Source organism: Ursus arctos, unplaced genomic scaffold (assembly GCF_023065955.2).
Source record: "Ursus arctos isolate Adak ecotype North America unplaced genomic scaffold, UrsArc2.0 scaffold_12, whole genome shotgun sequence".
NCBI lineage: Eukaryota > Metazoa > Chordata > Mammalia > Carnivora > Ursidae > Ursus > Ursus arctos.
This window is the reverse complement of record NW_026622786.1, coordinates 7960377-7980120: the sequence shown is the minus strand read 5'-3', so window position 1 is coordinate 7980120 and position 19744 is coordinate 7960377.

Here is a 19744-nt window from a genome sequence, read left to right as displayed (position 1 = left end):
GTCCTTCTGCATCCTCATGAGGAGATGCAGCTTCCAATCCTTTGAAGGAAGATGTGTGGGGCTTGAACTAAATAGGGTTTGAATTACCTCCTCAAGGAAAGCTGGCACCATCTAAAACAGAATCAATCTGCCAGAAACTGGCAAATGGTACAAGACAGGCCAGACTCAGCAATAGCAGGCACTTGGGATCGAAAAAGGCTGGAACATACCAGGGACTCAGGAGATATTTTAAAAAGTTTGCTGAGGGAGTTCATTTCATTAGGTATTTTTAAATATATTTTATTACTTGTAGAGCAGATGTTCTCATATTTCTTAAACCAACCTTCCCATGTCAGAAGGGAAAATACTTTAGGTTTAGAATTAAAAGACATGAATTTCAGTCCTGGCTCTGCCTACCTTGTCCTTAACTTCTCTGGCCTCAGTTTCCTCAGTTATAAAGTGGGTATGATACCTTGCTGCCTTCCTTGCAGAGTTTTTATAGGAATTAAACAAGACAACAAATAAGAAAGTTCTGTGGAAAACTAATTTCCTGGGTAAATAAGGTATAAGCTTTAATTAGTAGATACAGGATATAGTTTAACATACAAATAACTTGTATTTCAATCTTAAATGGTATTGTTGGTACATAATTTTACATATACTGTTAAGAAGTCCCAAATTAGCATAATAAGCACACTGCTTAAAACACAGTAGCACTTCAGACAGAATTCTAATTTTAACTATCCCAACCTCAGAATGATCTTGAAAAAGCCACTTTGCTTCTTCAAGCTTCAATGCCTCCATCTGTTAAAACTGATAATACCTGTCCTATGTATCTCATAGACACTGGTAAAAGTCACTTCAGATGATAGATAGGAATACATTTTGAACAATAAAAATGTAAAGTATAATTTGTGCTTTCTTTTTTTTTAAAGATTTTTATTTATTTATTCGATAGAGAGAGACAGCCAGTGAGAGAGGGAACACAAGCAGGGGGAGTGGGAGAAGAAGAAGCAGGCTTCCAGCAGAGGAGCCTAATGTGGGGTTCGATCCCATAATGCCAGGATCATGCCCTGAGCCGAAGGCAGACGCTTAACAACTGAGCCACCCAGGCGCCCCTGTGCTTTCTTTATTTAAATTTTTTTACTATGTTATGTTAGTCACCATACAGTACTTCATTAGTTTTTGATGTAGTGTTCCATGCTTCATTGTTTGCATATAACAGCCGGTGTTCATTGCAATATGTTCCCTCCTTTTCTTTAAAAAATGTGGAATCTTCCCTTGATACTGTCCAACAAAAAAATTTCTTTTTTCTTCATTGATATGAGTCTCCCCTGAATATGGATTCTGGCCCAGGGATTGTCTGCCTCCAAACACAGCTCTCCTGTTCATTAAGAAAAACTAGGAAGCATGCTCATCAACATAAGAAACTTCAGCTCTAGGGGCGCCTGGGTGGCACAGCGGTTAAGCGTCTGCCTTCAGCTCAGGGCGTGACCCCGGCGTTACAGGATCGAGCCCCACGTCAGGCTCCTCCGCTATGAGCCTGCTTCTTCCTCTCCCACTCCCCCTGCTTGTGTTCCCTCTCTTGTTGGCTGTCTCTATCTCTGTCGAATAAATAAATAAAATCTTTAAAAAAAAAAAAGAAACTTCAGCTCTAGATATTGGTCAGGATTCATTCAAAATACTCAATGGGAGAAGATAGGTGCAAATGATATTACAAATAAAGGGCTGGTATCCAAGATCTATAAAGAACTTATCAAACTCAACACCCAAAAAACAAATAATCCAGTCAAGAAATGGGCAGAAGACATGAATAGACACTTCTCCAAAGAAGACATACAAATGGCCAATAGACACATGAAAAAATGCTCCACATCACTTGCCATCAGGGAAATACAAATTAAAACCAAAATAAGAAACCACATTACACTAGTCAGAATGGCTAAAATTAACAAGACAGGAAACAATAAATGTTGGCAAGGATGTGGAGAAAGGGGAACCCTCTTATACTGTTGGTGGGAATGTAAGCTGGTATAGCCACTCTGGAAAATAGTATGGAAGTTCCTCAGGACATTAAAAATAGAGCTACCTTACAACCCAGCAATTGCACTACTGGGTATTTACCACAAAGATAGAGATGTAGTGAAAAGAAGGAGCACATGCACCCCAATGTTCGTAGCAGCAATGTCCACAATGTCCACAAACCTGTGGACAGAGCTGAGATGTCCTTCAACAGATGAATGGATAAAGAAGATGTTGTTCATATATACAATGGAATATTACTCAGCCATCAGAAAGGATGAATATCTACCATTTACATCCACATGGATGGAACTAGAGGGGATTATGCTAAGTGAAATAAGTCAATCAGAGAAACACAATTATCATATGGATTCACTCATATGTGGAACATAGGGAATAGTACAGAGGACAATAGGGGTGGGGGAGGAAAACTGGGAAGAAATCAGAGAGTGAGACAAACCATGAGAGGCTCTTGACTCTGGAAAACAAACTGAGTTTTGTGGAAAGGGAAGTGGGTGGAGGGATGGGGTAACAGGGTGATGGGCATTAAAGAGGGCACGTGATATGATGAGCATTGGGTGATATACTCAACTAATAAATCATTGAACATTATATCAAAAACTAAAACAAAAAAAAATACTCAGTGAATTTCCAAATAAAGTAGTAGCTCTGGCATCTGTGGTCATTCTTGGGTAACCACCCAAGCACAATGTCCCTTCCTTAGAAAGGAAGAAACTCACCAGCCATGGGCCACTGTATCCATCAGGATTATACCACCAGCAACTGTAACAAGCCCCCAACTCCCAATGGCTTGCGACAAATATGGCTTATTTCTTACTCATTCCATAGTCCAATGTGGGTTGTGTGGCTCTCTTTTAAGCATAGCTCAGAGATCCAGGCTGTCTCCTTTTTGTGGCCCAGATATGGTTTAATGGTTAGATGTGAGGAAATAGAGTATAGACAAACATACCAGATACTCATGATGTCAGCCCTGAAGTGACAAGCATCACTTCTCACAATCCATAGGCTATGCTAGTCACATGACCAACTATCTGAAAGAGAGAGTGGGCTAAAAACTTTGAAAAAGTGTGCTGTAGACTAGTCCTTTATTTTATGGATGAGTCATATAAGAGAAAATGGCTTAGCCAAGGACAAAGTGAGTGACCAAGATGAGGTAGAATCTTACTCCCCAATCATAGCCACTAGCCACATCTTGTACTGAGCAATTGAAATGTGACCAGTCTGAACTGAAATGTACCATAGTGTAAAATGCACACTGAATTTTAAAGACTTAGTGTAAAAAGAACATAAAATATCTCAATTTTTGCTTTAATAACATGCTGAAATTTTATATTTTTATTATGTTAGGTTAAATAAAATAAATTATTAAAATTAACTTGTTCATTTATTTTTTTTTAGTTTTTTGTTATGTTATGTTATTCACCATACAGTCCATCACATTAGGTTTTTTTTGCTTGATTTGACAGATATTTTTTTTATTTTATTTTATTTTATTTTTTTATTTTTTATTTTATATGTTTTTTATTATATTATGTTAGTCACCATACAGTACATCCCTGGTTTCTGAAGTAAAGTTCGATGATTCATTAGTTGCATATAACACCCAGTGCACCATGCAATATGTGCCCTCCTTAATACCCATCACCAGTCTATCCCATTCCCCCACCCCCCTCCCCTCTGGAGCCCTCAGTTTGTTTCTCAGAGTCCATAGTCTCTCATGCTTCATTCCCCCTTCTGATTACCCCCCCTTTCTTTATCCCTTTCTTCCCCTACCAATCTTCCTAGTTCTTATGTTCCATAGATGAGAGAAATCATATGATAATTGTCTTTCTCTGCTTGACTTATTTCACTTAGCATTATCTCTTCCAGTGCCATCCATGTTGCAGCAAATGTTGAGAAATCGTTCTTTCTGATAGCTGAGTAATATTCCATTGTATATATGGACCACAACTTCTTAATCCAGTCATCTGTTGAAGGGCATCTTGGTTCCTTCCATGATTTAGCTATTGTGGACAATGCTGCTATGAACATTGGGATGCATATGGCCCTTCTCTTCACTACGTCTGTATCTTTGGGGTAAATACCCAGTAGTGCAATGGCTGGGTCATAGGGTAGCTCAATTTTTAACTTTTTAAGGGACCTCCACACTGTTTTCCAAAGTGGCTGTACCAACTTGCATTCCCACCAACAATGTAGGAGGGATCCCCTTTCGCCACATCCTCTCCAACATTTGTTGTTTCCTGCCGTGTCCATTTTTGCCATTCTAACTGGCATAAGGTGGTATCTTAGTGTGGTTTTGATTTGAATTTCCCTGATGGCTAATGATTTTGAACATTTTTTCATGTGTCTGTTAGCCATTTGTATGTCATCATTGGAAAAGTGTCTGTTCATATCTTCTGCCCATTTTATGATTTGTTTATTTGTTTCTCATGCATCATTAGTTTTTTATGTGGTATTCCATGATTCATTGTTTGCATATAACACCCAGTGCTCCATGCAATATGTGCCCTCCATCGCTGGCCTAGCTTATGTATTTTTTATCATATTATATTTCTTCTTTATTCTGTTACATGATTATTTGTACTGATTATTTTTTATTAGGATATATTAGTCACCATACAGTACATCATTAGCTTTTGATGTAGTGTTCCATGATTCACTGTTTGCATATAACACCCAGTGATCATTGCAATACGTGCCCTCCTTAATACCCTTCCTTTCCTGATTAAAACCCTTCAGAGTATAGGGATACAGGATACATTCCTCAATTTCATAAAAACCATCCATGAAAAGCCCACAGCGAATATCATTCTCAATGGGGAGAGCCTTTCCCTTTAGATCAGGAACACAACAAGGATGCCCACTCTCTCCATTATTGTTCAACATAGTACTAGAAGTCCTAGCAACAGCAATCAGAAAACAAAAAGAAATAAAAGGTATTCAAACTGGCAAAGAAGTCAAACTCTCTCTCTTCACAGATGACATGATACTTTATGTGGAAAACCCAAAAGACTCTGCCCCCAAATTATTAGAACTTATACAGCAATTCAGTAATGTGGCAGGATACAAAATCAACGCACAGAAATCAGTTTAATTTCTATACACTAACAATGAGACTGAAGAAAGAGAAATTAGGGAATCGATTCCATTTACAATAGCACCAAAAATCATAAGATATCTCAGAATAAACCTAACCAAAGAGTTGAAGGATCTATACTCTAGAAACTACAGAACACTGATGAAAGACATTGAAGAAGACACAAAAATATGGAAAAACATTCCATGCTCATGGATTGGAAGAATAAACATAGTTAAAACGTCTATGCTAGCCATAGCAATCTATACATTCAACGCCATCCCGATCAAAATACCAATACCATTTTTCAAAGTACTGGAACAATCTTAAAATTCGTGTGTTCATTTATTTTTTAATGGAGCTTCTAGAAATTTTAAAATACATTTGTGCCTCAGAATATACTTCTGTTGTACAATGCTGATCTAGCAGATAGGCTTTTTACCTCTATGAAAGCTGTTTTCCATGCCACAATACTACTTTCATTTGCTTTGTTAGTTTGTACACTTACTTGTTTGCTTGATTACTTTCTTAAGCACTAACACAGCCTACTCAGGACCTCATCACTTTTGTCAACCTTAAATCAAAAGAAATTTAAGTAAATGATCTAATCATTCTGCTTTACTCCAAATATGAAAATGCGCTTCTACACATAAATAATCTTTCATGTGTCCCTCTAGTTTTCCTTAGCTGGGATATAGGTGGCCCTGGAGCATAAGCTCCACGTTTCAATCTGAACCCACCCCCAGCCCCAGCAAGGATTCTGGTAAGCCCAGTGTCTGCTAACTCAGTTAGAACTCTTGTGCAGGACAGGACCCAGCAAATGTTGTAGCTATCCATCCATCCTCTGGAAGACCTGGCCTCAAGATTTTGGGATTTTGTTATTATTCAAACAAACACACAAACAAACAAACAAACAAACAAACAAACAAACAAAAAATTGCTGGTCCAAAGAAGACTTTCCAGTCACAACCTGATTTTTATATCAACTTTTTATCAATTACCTCTTTGATAGGAATTAAAATAAGAAAGGGTTCATGGGACTTAGAATCAGTGTCTTTATTATGCTGTGAATTTAGAGGGAAGTCTACAGGGAAAAGTTACCCTAGATGGAAGGAGAGGAGAAAAGCAAAAGAAAATGCAATCTTCTGCTACAGCTACATGCCTTGCATCCTTTATCTTGGCTTCTTACTCTCTTTTATTCTGGCTTCACCCTCCCTATCTTTTTGTTTTAATAATATTTTTTTGTTATGTTAGTCATCATACAGTACATCCTTACTTTTTGATGTAGTGTTCCATGATTCATTATTTGTGTATAACACCCAGTGCTCCATGCAATATGTACCCTCCTTAATACCCATCACCGGCCTATCCCAATCCCCCACCCCCCTCCCCTCTGAAGCCCTCAATTTGTTTCCCAGAGTCCATAGTCTCTCCTGGTTCATTCCTCATTCTGTTTAGCCCCCCTTCATTTTTCCCTTCCTTCTTCTACCCATCTCCCTGCTATTTCTTATATTCCATAAATGAGTGAAACCATATGATAACTGTCTTTCTCTGTTTGACTTATTTCACTTAGCATAATCTCCTCCAGTCCTGTCCACATTGCTGCAAATGTTGGGTAATCGTTCTTTCTGATGGCTGAGTAATAGTCCATTGTATATATGGACCACATCTTCTTTATCCATTCATCTGTTGAAGGGCATCTCAGCTCCTTCCACAATTTAGCTATTGTGGACAATGCTGCTATGAACATTGGGGTGCAAATGGCCCTTCTCTTCACTACGTCTGTATCTTTGAGGTAAATACCCAGTAGTGCAACTGCTGGATCATTCACCCTCCCTATCTTATTTTGTTCTGAAAGATTGTCATTATGGGTTGGGTAATAGAAAGGAAGCATGTCTATTGATGGAGCCAAAATCAGAAGCTATCCAGTGTGCAAAGACAGATCACTTGCCTGCTCTTGCCAATAGGACAGAGTCTTTCAATCAGACAGAATCTGATTGGCAACTGAATGTAAAAGGCAAGATGCTGTGCAGCATGAGGTGGGGGAAGAAATTGACCCCATACAGCCAGCCCTGCAACATCACTATCCCGTGATACAGTCACAAGTATTCCATCCAGACCTGAATTCAGAGAAAGTGAAAAAAGCCACGTTCTTAAGGAGATAACTTCTGTACACAGTGTCCTGAGAACTCAAGCCCAGTTAGAAAAACCTGATCAGTGGTTTGCCTTTGTACTTTTATTTTCTGCCTCATTGATCTTTGATGTAATCCCTTAATAGGAGCTTCTCTGTGGTATGGTTATGGATTAGAGGTTTAGTTTCCACCAAGGAGTATCAATGTCATCAGTAAACTCTGCCCTTCTGAGTTTCTGCCTTGTAACTGTCTTTTGAATGTCATTGTCAACTATTGTTGAATATCTCTTTTACTTTTCAGTGGCTTCACATGAAAGTATTTTTCTTAAGACATGTGTTCTGAAGCTTGCAAAGGAACTCAGGGTGTGTCGCCTGAGTAGGCATTTTCCTCTCCTTCAAAATTTTTTCAGTAGAAACATAAAAGTTGTTCAGTTAACAACCAATCCTGCCCTTGACCCAAGAAATGAGGAACAAAGATGATACTGGAGATAGAGCCAGTCTCTACTCAGCTTTTATTCCTAATGATAAAGTTTCTATATTCTAAGAACAAACCTAAATCCTGTCCCCCGCCTCTCCCCCCAAAAACCCAGCAGAACAAATCCTTCCCAGTTTGTCAACAAAACCAGGCCATAAAAACAACACCTGTCACCTGGGTCCTTCACCCCTACCCCCTAACATACCATCTTGGGTAATCACCAGCCACATTTTGTCCCAGACTCCAAGGGCTCCAGAACATTCTCCTGGACATTCCATCACATCACTCCCAAGTACATCTATTTTCAGGGGTATTAGTGTCCCACTTTAACGCAAATTATTTTATCCCTCTTTTACTCTGAATAAAAACAAGGAAGAGGGTAAGAAGGGATGGAGTGAGAGAAGGTGGGTTTCTAACAAGAAACATGTTATATGAGAGTGTGGCTCAAGGAAGGAAGAGGGAAGACCTGGTAATGAACCCCAGCAAGCCGGTTTGCTGAATTATCAGACAAGGTCTTGACTAAGTCTTGATTTTACAGAAAGTATAAAGAAAAGAGTGTAAATCTACCTGTTAGGACACTATAGGGAATTCAACTCTCGAGTCCCCCATAGTCATATTCTAGTACTGTGTAACAAATTACTCTAAAAGTTAGAAGCTTAAAACAACAAACATTTATTATTTCACAGTTTCATTGGGTCATAAATCCAGGCCTGTCTTAGATGGGTACATCTGGCTCAGACTTTCTCATAAAGTTGCAGTCACATGCCAGGGCTGTGGTCTCATCTGCAGGCTTGGTTGTAGGGGATCCACTTCCAAACTCATTCATATGATTGTTGGCAGGACTCAGTCCCTCACACTAAGAATTCTGCTAGGCCAAATGTCTGCTAACTCAGTGAGAATCCCTATCCAGGAGACAACTCAGAAATTGCCAAGGCTGTCAACCTGTCCTCAGGAAGACTTGGCCTCATGGTTTGGGAGTTTGTTATTATTTAAACAGAAAAACAGTGGTCCAACTACTCAGTCTTCTCTCCAGTCCCAACCCACTTATTACATGATCTTTATATTAAGGTTTCTTCACAAGAATGCTTCATAACATGACAGCTGACTTTTTCCAGGATGAGCAATCTGAAAGATAGCAAAAGAGTATTCCCAAAATGGAATCCACAGTCTTTTTTTTTTCTTCTTCTCCCTTATTTGCCCCATCTCCCCACTTACCTCCCCTCAGGTAACTATCAGTTTGTCTTCTATAGTTAAGAGTCTGTTTCTTGGTTTCTCTTTTTTTTTTCTTTTGCTCTTTAGTTTTGTTTCTTAAATTCCAGATATGAGTGAAATCATGTGGTATTTGTCTTTCTCTGACTTATTTCACTTAGCATAATACTCTCTAGATCCATCCACATCCTTGCAAATGGCAAAATTCCATTCTTTTTTTATGGCTGAACAATATTCCATTATATGTATATACCACTTCTTCTTTATCCATTCATCTATCAGTGGACACTTGGGCTGCTTCCATAATTTGTCTATTGTAAATAAGGCTATAATAAACAGGATTGCAAGTATCCCTTTGAATTAGTGTTTTTGTATTTTGGGGGTAGATACCCAGTAGTGTGATTAATGGATCATAGGGTAGTTCTATTTTTAATTTTTGGAGAAAACTCCATACTGATTTTCACAGTGGCTGCACCACTGTACCTCAGTCAGGGTGAGTTCAGGCCTTTAATCTGTATCAAAGTTGGGAACTGAAGTAGAGTTTATGGGAAGAAGCAGCCTTATACATAAAAGCTGCCTGGTAGAATATCAGGGACATCAAGGAAGGCTCTTACCTAGTAAAATACCAATCCCACTCCTTGAAGGAATACAGCTTAAATTCCTCTAGAAACAGGCAAAATGTTGTTATATATTTAGAGGAAAATCTTAAAGTGCATATACCCCAGGGAAAGGTAACATACTGGTCTAAATTTGCATCAAGGTGTGAATGATTGGTGACAGATTTTTTCCTGGGGAGAAACTTTCATAGAGGTTGGGCACAGATAGAAATGGAAAGACTACAAGAAAATATGGGCGAGGCTTCCAAGGAAGTGGAAGTCAAATCACTGACATCACCATTTTTCCAGGACCCACACTTATCCTACTGCAGCTCAAAGAGAGAATTACAGAAAGAAAGATATAGTAGCCAAAGAATAGCAATGGGTCCTAAAATAAAGTGCAGTTAGGAACTAGTAATTGAAAGAAACGTACATTTTTAAGGACTATGTTATTTTTATGTTTTGATGAATGGTCTCCCCACGGATACTGCTCTGCTGTGTTAAAACTTTAAGAGCTCTTACATAAGGAGGACAGAGCTCTATCAATAGGAGGACAGAGATAGAGGAGATGGCATGGAGTTCTGTGGAGATGCATTTGTAAAACCACATTTGAACCAAAAATAAATTATTGCTGCCATGCTTCTATTGGTCCTTTATACCATCTGGAAATGTCCCAAATGGGCATAAAAAAATATACCAACTTTGTCCTGTATTCCCACAAATGACTAAAATCTGGCTGTGTAAAGAGTGTTTTTAGGTCAAGTCCCATGACAAAGAGCTTCAAGAATCATGGAGGGGTGTCTGAATGTTTCCAAGTTTCTGCAGTTTGGTTGTCCAAATATTGCTCAAGATCACTCTTAAATACCTAAAAAACATTCCAAGGAAATAATCCCTACTTGAATTAATTATGACTTAAGATATATAGCTCACGGACTATAATTTTTTAAAATGTGGATATTGTAATACTTAATTCCTTTGCCATGTCTCCGTTTTCCCTGCCAGAACCAACTATGCTACCACATTCTCTCGGCTAGAACAAACTGCTTTCATCTCTTTTCTCCTTGTTAGCCATGGCCCAAGATATAATTTTTGTCATTACCAGTGAGTGTTCTTGTGGGCCATTTTACCCACATACCACACCATGCAACCAAATGTTTTATATTTTGGCTTTAGAGGGAAATCCACTTATACAGATAGGAATTATACACAGACACACACAAAGAAAAAGAAAAGTTCTTAATTGGAGTGCTAGCCTATATAAGAGTGTTTTCCTCAGTGGAGCCCTTCACAAAGGAGACACTACTTAAGAAATATTTATATCTGGCAAGAGACTAGGGAATATAGAACTTGATATAGGAACAAAAGAATTTAAGACGGTGTTCCTTTATCTTCTTTCTTCTACTAGACTTTAAAGGACCATGTAGGGGCGCCTGGGTGGCTCAGTTGTTAAATGTCTGCCTTCGGCTCGGGCCTGATCCCAGGGACCTGGGATCGAGCCCCACATTGGGCTCCTCACTCAGCGGGAATCCTGCTTCGTCCTCTCCCACTCCCCCTGCTTGTGTTCCCTCTCTTGCTAGCAGTCTCTCTCTCTGTCAAATAAATAAATAAAATCTTTAATAAATAAATAAATAAATAAATAAATAGATAAAGGACCATGTATTGCTCACTGTTGTGTCTTGGTAAGTAATGAAACACCTAATGAATGATAATCAATATTTACAAAATGAATAAAGGTAGATAAATAATAAATGAAACAATGTGTTAATGCAATGTAATATGACTTTTCCCCTTAACTGTGACCTGCTACCCCACAAATTCTATGCAAAGCCTACTTTCCAAACCCTAAAATCTAGCTCTATATCCAAGATTCATCTAGATTCCAAGCACTTTTTCCCATATCTTTCCTAATTGGCCCTGATTTCCACTCAGACACGTCCCTTCTCTCTTTCCAATCTCCTTCTAGTCTCTACTGATCCCCACAGATAAGATAAACATTTTTCTATCTCAAAATGCAGAGCAAATTTAAAACATGTCCAAGAGAAACTAGAGCCTAGGGAAAAAATACCTTCTTGCCTTACTGTGCCCCCACTGAAGCCCTGATTTCAGTCATTCATACATTCATGTATTAGTTCATTCATTCTTTCAACAAATAATTGAGTGACTTCTGCACTATTATCATATTGATTCAAAGACACATCCACTACAGAACCTCCAGGAGTTATAGTTCAGTAATCAAAATCTGGCAAGAAAGGATTTATTCCTAGTGCTGAAGTGCCAAGTTACTCCTAGTGCTGAATCCCATTTTCAATGATGATGATTATAGGGGAACCAACATTACTGAGTTTTTACTATGTGCCAGGCACTGTACTGAACACTTTCCATATGTCATAAAGAATCATTACTATGAAGCATGGACAATGTCCTTAGATACTTTTATTATGTTGGGTCTGCATGTCCAAGAGAGTTTTCTAGCTCCCCACACTTTCAGAGTCCCCTAGCTGTTGTGAAGCCAACAACTGAGTCACAGTTAATAGAAACACCTATAACTATCAAGTCATAGATCTTGCCTATGTTTGCAGAACTGTGGCCCCACCAGAGTAAACATTGGTTTCGTATTATTTAATGTTAGAAAATTAGACCAGCATTATTCCCAGGCTTTACAAGAAATCTGACTTCAAGTTAGTCACAAGAGATGACTATCAGAGTGAACATTAATGAAATCAAGAATAAACCTCCTGGGGTAAGTCTTTCACTTTATTAAACCTTGACTGAATGAGTATATCCATATTTCTTTTTCTTATTTGAGCTTCTGACTTTCTTCTCCCCCTGTCCTCAGCTCCCCATCTCCGCATCTCTGAATGTGAATGGTTGTTTTCATGCTTCTTGGATTTGGGCACATTGAACACAGCTTACCATCCAAAATGCTTGTAGGTTTGGAGACCTCCTTCTGAGCGTCAGGAAAGTTGAGGTGGCTTGTCAGGTGTGTGAGTTCTCAGTGTGTGCCAAACTAATGTGCCAAGTCACTTGGGAAAGAATATAAGATTTTCCAGTGTCCAGATGAGCCAATGAAATTTGTTTTAAATTCCTGAAGTATAAATTGACTATATTTTGTGAAAAGATTCTCTGTTATAACTGAAACCTGGTAGAAGGGGGAGCAACCTGAGGGGACTTTCTCCTCTCTGACTTGAAACCCCTGGGGGAAATGAGGTTTCACCTTTAAGCAGGTCTGGTTGCCAATGAATTCAGTATGATTGGACTTCACATTTTAAATTCCATGAAATTTCCTTTAAAAAGAAAACTCTTGAAACTTGACCTTTTATAGTCATAAAATTCCACACCATTTAGCACATTCACCCGCACCTGAAATGATGAGTGAACATCTTGATTCAGTTTAGCATAATAAAAGTCTGATAAAAATAAGACCCTGAAGGGCATCTCTGAGGTTTTATAATTAGCTTAAGCTGTCATCAACACATTATCTCGGTTGTCTTCCTGATTAATTATGATTGTTACAGCCAAATTCACTGTGGGTAAAATGGTAAAAATGAAGTATCTACCAAATATTCCTTTTAGACAGATGAACAGAACTGAAAAGGATACATAAAGTCTAAATCTTAAATGTAAGAGGCAGATATGGTTTAGTTTTAAATTGGAGCCCCTCTAAAGTGGCACTATTTCACAAAACCTTCTATTCACCACCTTCCCTTCCAAAAGCACAGAAAGGAAATAAGAAAATAAGGATAAAAGAGTGATATGTTGAAGGTTATATAATTATACAGGTGTGTATCTACGCTAAATAAAATTGTGCCCCATGTCAGGCTTCCTGCTCAATGGGGAGTCTGCATCTCTCTCTCCCTCCCCACCATACTTGTGAACGCATGCTTTTCCTGTCTCTCAAATAAACAAACAAAATCTTTTTTAAATTTTACCAAAAAATTTTTAAAAATTTACCAAGTCTTCAGATAAATAAGTAAAATCATAATTTCCCCACTATTTCAGAGCTTCAAACTGTTCTTGTCTTAGACAAGAAACAACAATTGCTGGAGAGGATGTGGAGAAAGGGCATCCCTTCTACATTGTTGGTGGGAATGCAAGTTGTTACAGCTACTCTGGAAAACAGTGTGGAGGTCCCTTCAAAAGTTAAAAATTGAGCTACTCTATGACCCAGCCATTGCACTACTGGGTATTTACCCCAAAGATACAGACGTAGTGAAGAGAAGGGCCATATGCACCCCAATGTTCATAGCAGCATTGTCCACAATAGCTAAATTGTGGAAGGAACCAAGATGCCCTTCAACAGATGACTGGATTAAGAAATTGTGGTCCATATATACAATGGAATATTACTCAGCTATCAGAAAGAACGATTTCTCAACATTTGCAGCAACATGGATGGGACTGGAGGAGATAATGCTAAGTGAAATAAGTCAAGCAGAGAAAGACAATTATCATATGATTTCTCTCATCTATGGAACATAAGAACTAGGAAGATCGGTAGGGGAAGAAAGGGATAAAGAAAGAGGGGTAATCAGAAGAGGGAATGAAGCATGAGAGACTATGGACTCTGAGAAACAAACTGAGGGCTTCAGAGGGGAGGGGGGTGGGGGAATGGGATAGGCTGGTGATGGGTATTAAAGGAGGGCACATATTGCATGGTGCACTGGGTGTTATATGCAACTAATGAATCATCGAACTTTACTTCAGAAACCAGGGATGTACTGTATGGTGACTTAACACAATATAATAAAAAAACATTAAAATAAAAACAAACAAATAAATAAATAAATAAATAAATAAATAAATAAATAAATAAAATCACATAGCACAATGAGGTAGAGTAAGGCTAAATGCAAAATCATATTCAGTATTATACTCATGTTGTACACCATGATTTAATTTCAGAAAAATATCATCAATCATAAATTAACAATTTTATTTGAAAAAAAATACTATTCTTGTCTTATTTTTATTCTGATCAAGCCCCGATATACAAATACTTAACAAAATCACAAAGCAGGTCTATTATAGGGGACTGGAGAACTGAGAAAATTCTCCAGATAATTCATTGTAAATTACTATCATCAATATGTTCTAGCTCCCAAACTCCTATTTTATTAAAGAAAATGGTATATTTGGATGATGATGAAGAGCTTCACAACCCCAATCACCTTCTACCTCCCTCCTTATGCCTGAACAGATCACAAATACAGAGGACTTCTGCCTTCCTTCTTTTCTTCATATGCGTGTAAAACCTTACAAAGAAATTTATCCAAATATTTGTAACAATTAACTTCAGAGAGTGGGATAAAGAGCTGTTTTTAATATTTTCAATTTTTTTGACTAGAATAATGTATCACTTTCAATTAAAGGAACATCGTGAAAAAAAGACAAAGAATAGACCCAAAAATACATGAAATTTATGGAAAGATCCCAGGTCCCAGAGTTCCCATTTAACTGGGTTTTGCCCATCTAGACATATGAGACTCAATTTCCTGGATTTCACCTACAACACTGTCTTTGCACGTTGACGAGGGACTCCCAAGTCTTTCTATCCATAGCCCTGAACTCTTTCCATCACTTCTCACCAATCAGCCCTCCTCTATATATGACTGCATGAAATCTGTTTCTGAATTGCTTCTGGGCCTACATACTTCCTGAGTGAGGGTGATTGTAAGTAGCTAAAACCCCCTCTTTTCCTTGCAAACATATGCCACAAGGCCCTAAATGCATGACCTTGATTATTTGATTCAACTCTTATTCATTGGGAAATACTAGTTTAGAAGGCTAGGCAGATCCCAGTCTGGAAACAACATATTTCAGCTCTGTTTCTTGAAACCGTACGGGGAATAAGATACATAATTCTTCTTCATTCTCTGTCTTCAAGTGCTGGGAAGCCTCTCAGGGTTAAGTTGCCACTTTCCACCTCTAATATAGACATATGTAGTGGGTGGTGAAATGATTCTGATTCTAATACTGAGAGTTTGCATTTGATCACAGTGAAAATTTTAAAGTGCTTTGAGGTCTTTCAGGAGAGAAATATGTGCCTATTAATGGCCCCTTTCTTTAAAAAATGTTTATTTAAATTTATCTTAGTTAACATATATTATTAGTTTCAGGGGTAGAATTTAGTGATTCATCAGTTGCATATAACACCTAGTGCTCATTATATCAAGTGCCCTCCTTCATACCCATCACTCAGTTACCCTATCCCCCACCCACCTCCCCTCCAGCAATCCTCAGTTTGTTTCCTAGAGTTAAGAGTCTCTTATGGTTTGCCTCCCTCTATTTTTGTCTTATTTTATTTTTCCTTCCCTTCCCCTGTGTTCATCTGTTTTGTTTCTTAAATTCCACATATGTGTGAAATATATGGTATTTGTCTTTCTCTGACTGACTTATTTCACTTAGCATAATACCTTCTAACTCCATCCAAAGAGTTCATCCTTTTTTATGGCTGAGTAATATTCCTCTGTGTGTGTGTGTGTGTGTGTGTGTGTGTGTGTGTGTGTACCACTTCTTCTTTAACCATTCATCTTTCAATGGACATCTGGACTCTTTCCATATTTTGGCTATTGTAGACACTGTTGCTGTAAATATTGGGGTGCATGTGCCCCTTTGAATCACTATTTTTGCAGTCCCTAATTAAAAGAGATAGGTTTTGTTAGATTTGAAATTTAAACATTCTCCTTTATGGCCATACCTACCAGCTAAATGAGGTGGAGGGAAGGAAAGTGAAAGGAACAGATGCAGCAAAGCATTGGATTTCAAAAAGACCTGTTCAGTTGACTGAAGTTTTTAACTTTTTAATCAATTTGCTTTGATGTTGCCTAGACATATCTATTGTGGTAGAAAGTGGGAATTAACTTTCTCTGAGGTTGGCTAAGGTCCCTTAGGACATGATAATTGATGAGGATGACACAACAGTGTTGCTACAGGGGAGCCAAAGAGTAAATAATATTTATAGGGAGAACTCTTGGAAGTACAACTATCTTCCCTTTGTTTGTATCCATGCTGGGCATCGTGAAATGGATAAGAATAGGTGAGATAGCTCTCCATAATGCCTTCAATCTTTTGTTCAATGCACCCACTATGATTTTTTAAACATATCTCAGAATACTGACATATCTTAGAAATTACTATGGACTTTAGTCAATAAGCCTATAAGAACTAAAACCAACTTACAAATTTAGATGCCGTAAAAGGTGCATCTTGGTCTGGCTCAAGAATTCTGGTCATTAAGCCTGTGGACCACAACAGGATTAAAGACCTGCTGGTTATCCTATAATCTCCAATTCAGAATAATAGCATCAAATGTTATATTATAAAAAAAATAAATGCTACCTGACACCAATCTGCAGGCTACCTGGAAGCCTCTCAAGATAATACTATGAGAATCATAGATCTAAGAGAAGGCATACAGAATGAAAAACCTAGAAAGCCGAAGTGTATGCTGGACATCATCTTGTTTATGACCTCACATGGTCACCTCACTTTAATCAGACAAGATCTAAGTGTTCATGTAGAAACAAAATGTTTACTCACACACATTGTGAGTATTCTACCTCTAATCCATGATTCAGGGGAAAAAAATGGTTCTCTGGTCCCAAGTTACTTATGTGGACATCCATCCCTGCATTTGACAGCAATTACCCAAATCAACAGCTGGAAGGGTAAAAGCACGTGTTGTATGATTGTTCAGGGTTGGAGTAAATACCAACCTTTAATTTTAAAAAATATATGTATTTTATCATAAAACTAAATCCTGCAATTTTTCCCTTTAAAAGATCTCTTCCTAAGGGTTCCAGCTTCAAGTATTTATTAGATCATAAAGACATGTGTCAGTAGAAATAACTACTCTTTCTCCATAAAGGAAGCTCAAGCAGGAAAAAAGCCCTCTCTGGAAGTTATAAAATCTCCAGATGAGGCACCCACTTCTGCAAATATTATTTGAGCTTTAGAATTTTATCCATAGAATTTACCTCAGATTTTTCTTTCAACTGAAAGCTACCTCTCCATGGTAAAAAGAGAGGATCCAACAGTAAGAGCAATTAGGGTTAATTTTACCTCCAGATGGATTTCTGGTCCACACTGCTAGGTGGACCATCAACATTGTTCATATTCCTGTATAAATTAAATAAATTTCCACTAGATAGATGTAAATTTTCACCTTAAAATTAAATTATTTACAGAAAGCTCTGAGCAAAACACTAACTGAATAACCTTTTATTTCGGATACCACAGCCAAGAGGACATCTAAAAGGATTGTACCATATCAAAGAGTTCCTAATTATTAGCACAGAGCAATGTAGACAACACTTAGCCAGCATGCATATAAAACCCTCCCACTCCTACAGAAAATAACATTTGAACTAACAAAACAGTTCCACATTGAAGGAAGACCCCTTGCCAGTATTTCTGAATATGTATAAGTTAGTACGGCAACTAGTAGGAAAACAAATAACTGGAGCATGGAAGTACAATTCATGAAATTCATGATGTTTTGATAGAAAACTCTACCTTTGAAAACTGATCTTTGCACAATCTTGAAGAAAAGAAGGATTTTTAAATGACCTTGATTAGTACATCAGCTGTAGTACAAAAATTAGGCTCACATAGGGCAGAGATCAACATGAGCTAGAATAAAGCATGAAAGCACATCATTAGATTATGTGAAATCAGCATGTGAACATGGGAACCTAGTATACAGTCTACACTACTCACCTCTGGTTAGAGAGAGCAAAGATAGGTCTGTGAGGGTGAATTGAACTGTTAATATCAACGTCACATTGCAGTAACAGTGTTATTTACAATTAACCAGTGTGCATTTGTATTTACATACCTAATCATTCTAAACCAGTGACACCAACTTCTTCCTAATTACTCAAGTCAAATGAAGTCATGTTGGACTTGTTCCTCACCTCCACCAGTAATATCCAGACAATCATAGACTCTCACCAGTTATCCCTTTACTGCCACTCACATTGTCCTTCCTCTCCTTCCCCTATGCCAATTTTTCATCAGTCAGTATCTGAATTACCAACATTACTCAGTTTCTTCCCTGTCTTGAATACCACCGATGACAAATCTTCCTGAAATTCTTCTTTTGATGCTGTTGTTCCACTGCTTGGAAGCAAATAGCAACTCTCTGGTAAACACTTCTTCCATTGGTCACACATAAATCACAGGACCTATTCCTTTTCAGTGGCTTCATTGTTGACTTTAGTCTCAATTGCCTCTCTAAATTCAGTTTCTCAACTACATTGCAAATTTTATTAATTTAATTCAGTTCATTCCCATGTAAAGAGGTACATTCATTCAACTTGGTAAGAAAGATATTCCAGATAAAATGTTTACATAGCGACAGTGCTGAGAGTGGGAGAAGAGAAATGTTGAGTGGCTCCAACATGAAGCATAAGGTGACAAGATAAGAGACTAAAAATAAAAAGTCAGATCATAGTGATCACTGAAGTATAAGCAGAGAAATGCCTGCCAAACAAGTTATGCAAAGACTTTTAATCTTTTCATCATTTAATTCTTTGCCTTAAACTTTATAATTATATATATGAATTCTGTAGGTATGAATATATATTTTTACATAAATGCATAAATGTGATTATTATGCACACTGGCTATTTTTTAAGTTTATTTACTTATTTATTTATTTATTTATTTATTTATTTATTTATGTAAGTAATCTCTACACAAAATGTGGGGCTCAAACTCATGACTCTGAGACCAAGAGTTGCATGTTGTTCTGACTAAGCTGCACTGACTATTTTTAAGGGGTTTTTGCTTGCTTGCTTTTTTTTCTTCCTTTTTCTTTCTTTTCTTTCTTTCTTTCTTTCTTTCTTTCTTTCTTTCTTTTCTTTCTTTTGTTGTTGTCTTTCCTTCACCCTTCTCTACCCATCAGCATCCAGATAATCTTCACTCACACCAAAGAAGCCCAAGTTTATCACCACTTTGTATTCTTTTTTTCCTAGCTTCTTGTAATTGTATAAGGCATATATGGATATATGCATGTATGTGCACACACAAGAAATCTTTTGACTTTTTTACAAAAGGGAATCATACTGTATACATTTTCCCCTACATTTTGTTTCTTTCTCACACTATTCTTTATGAAAAATGTTCAATTGATATACCTTGAATTCATTCTTTTTTTAAATGTATTGCATAACATACCAGTATGTGAACATAATCATACCATAAGGATGGTTATTTGTTTTGTTTCCATATTT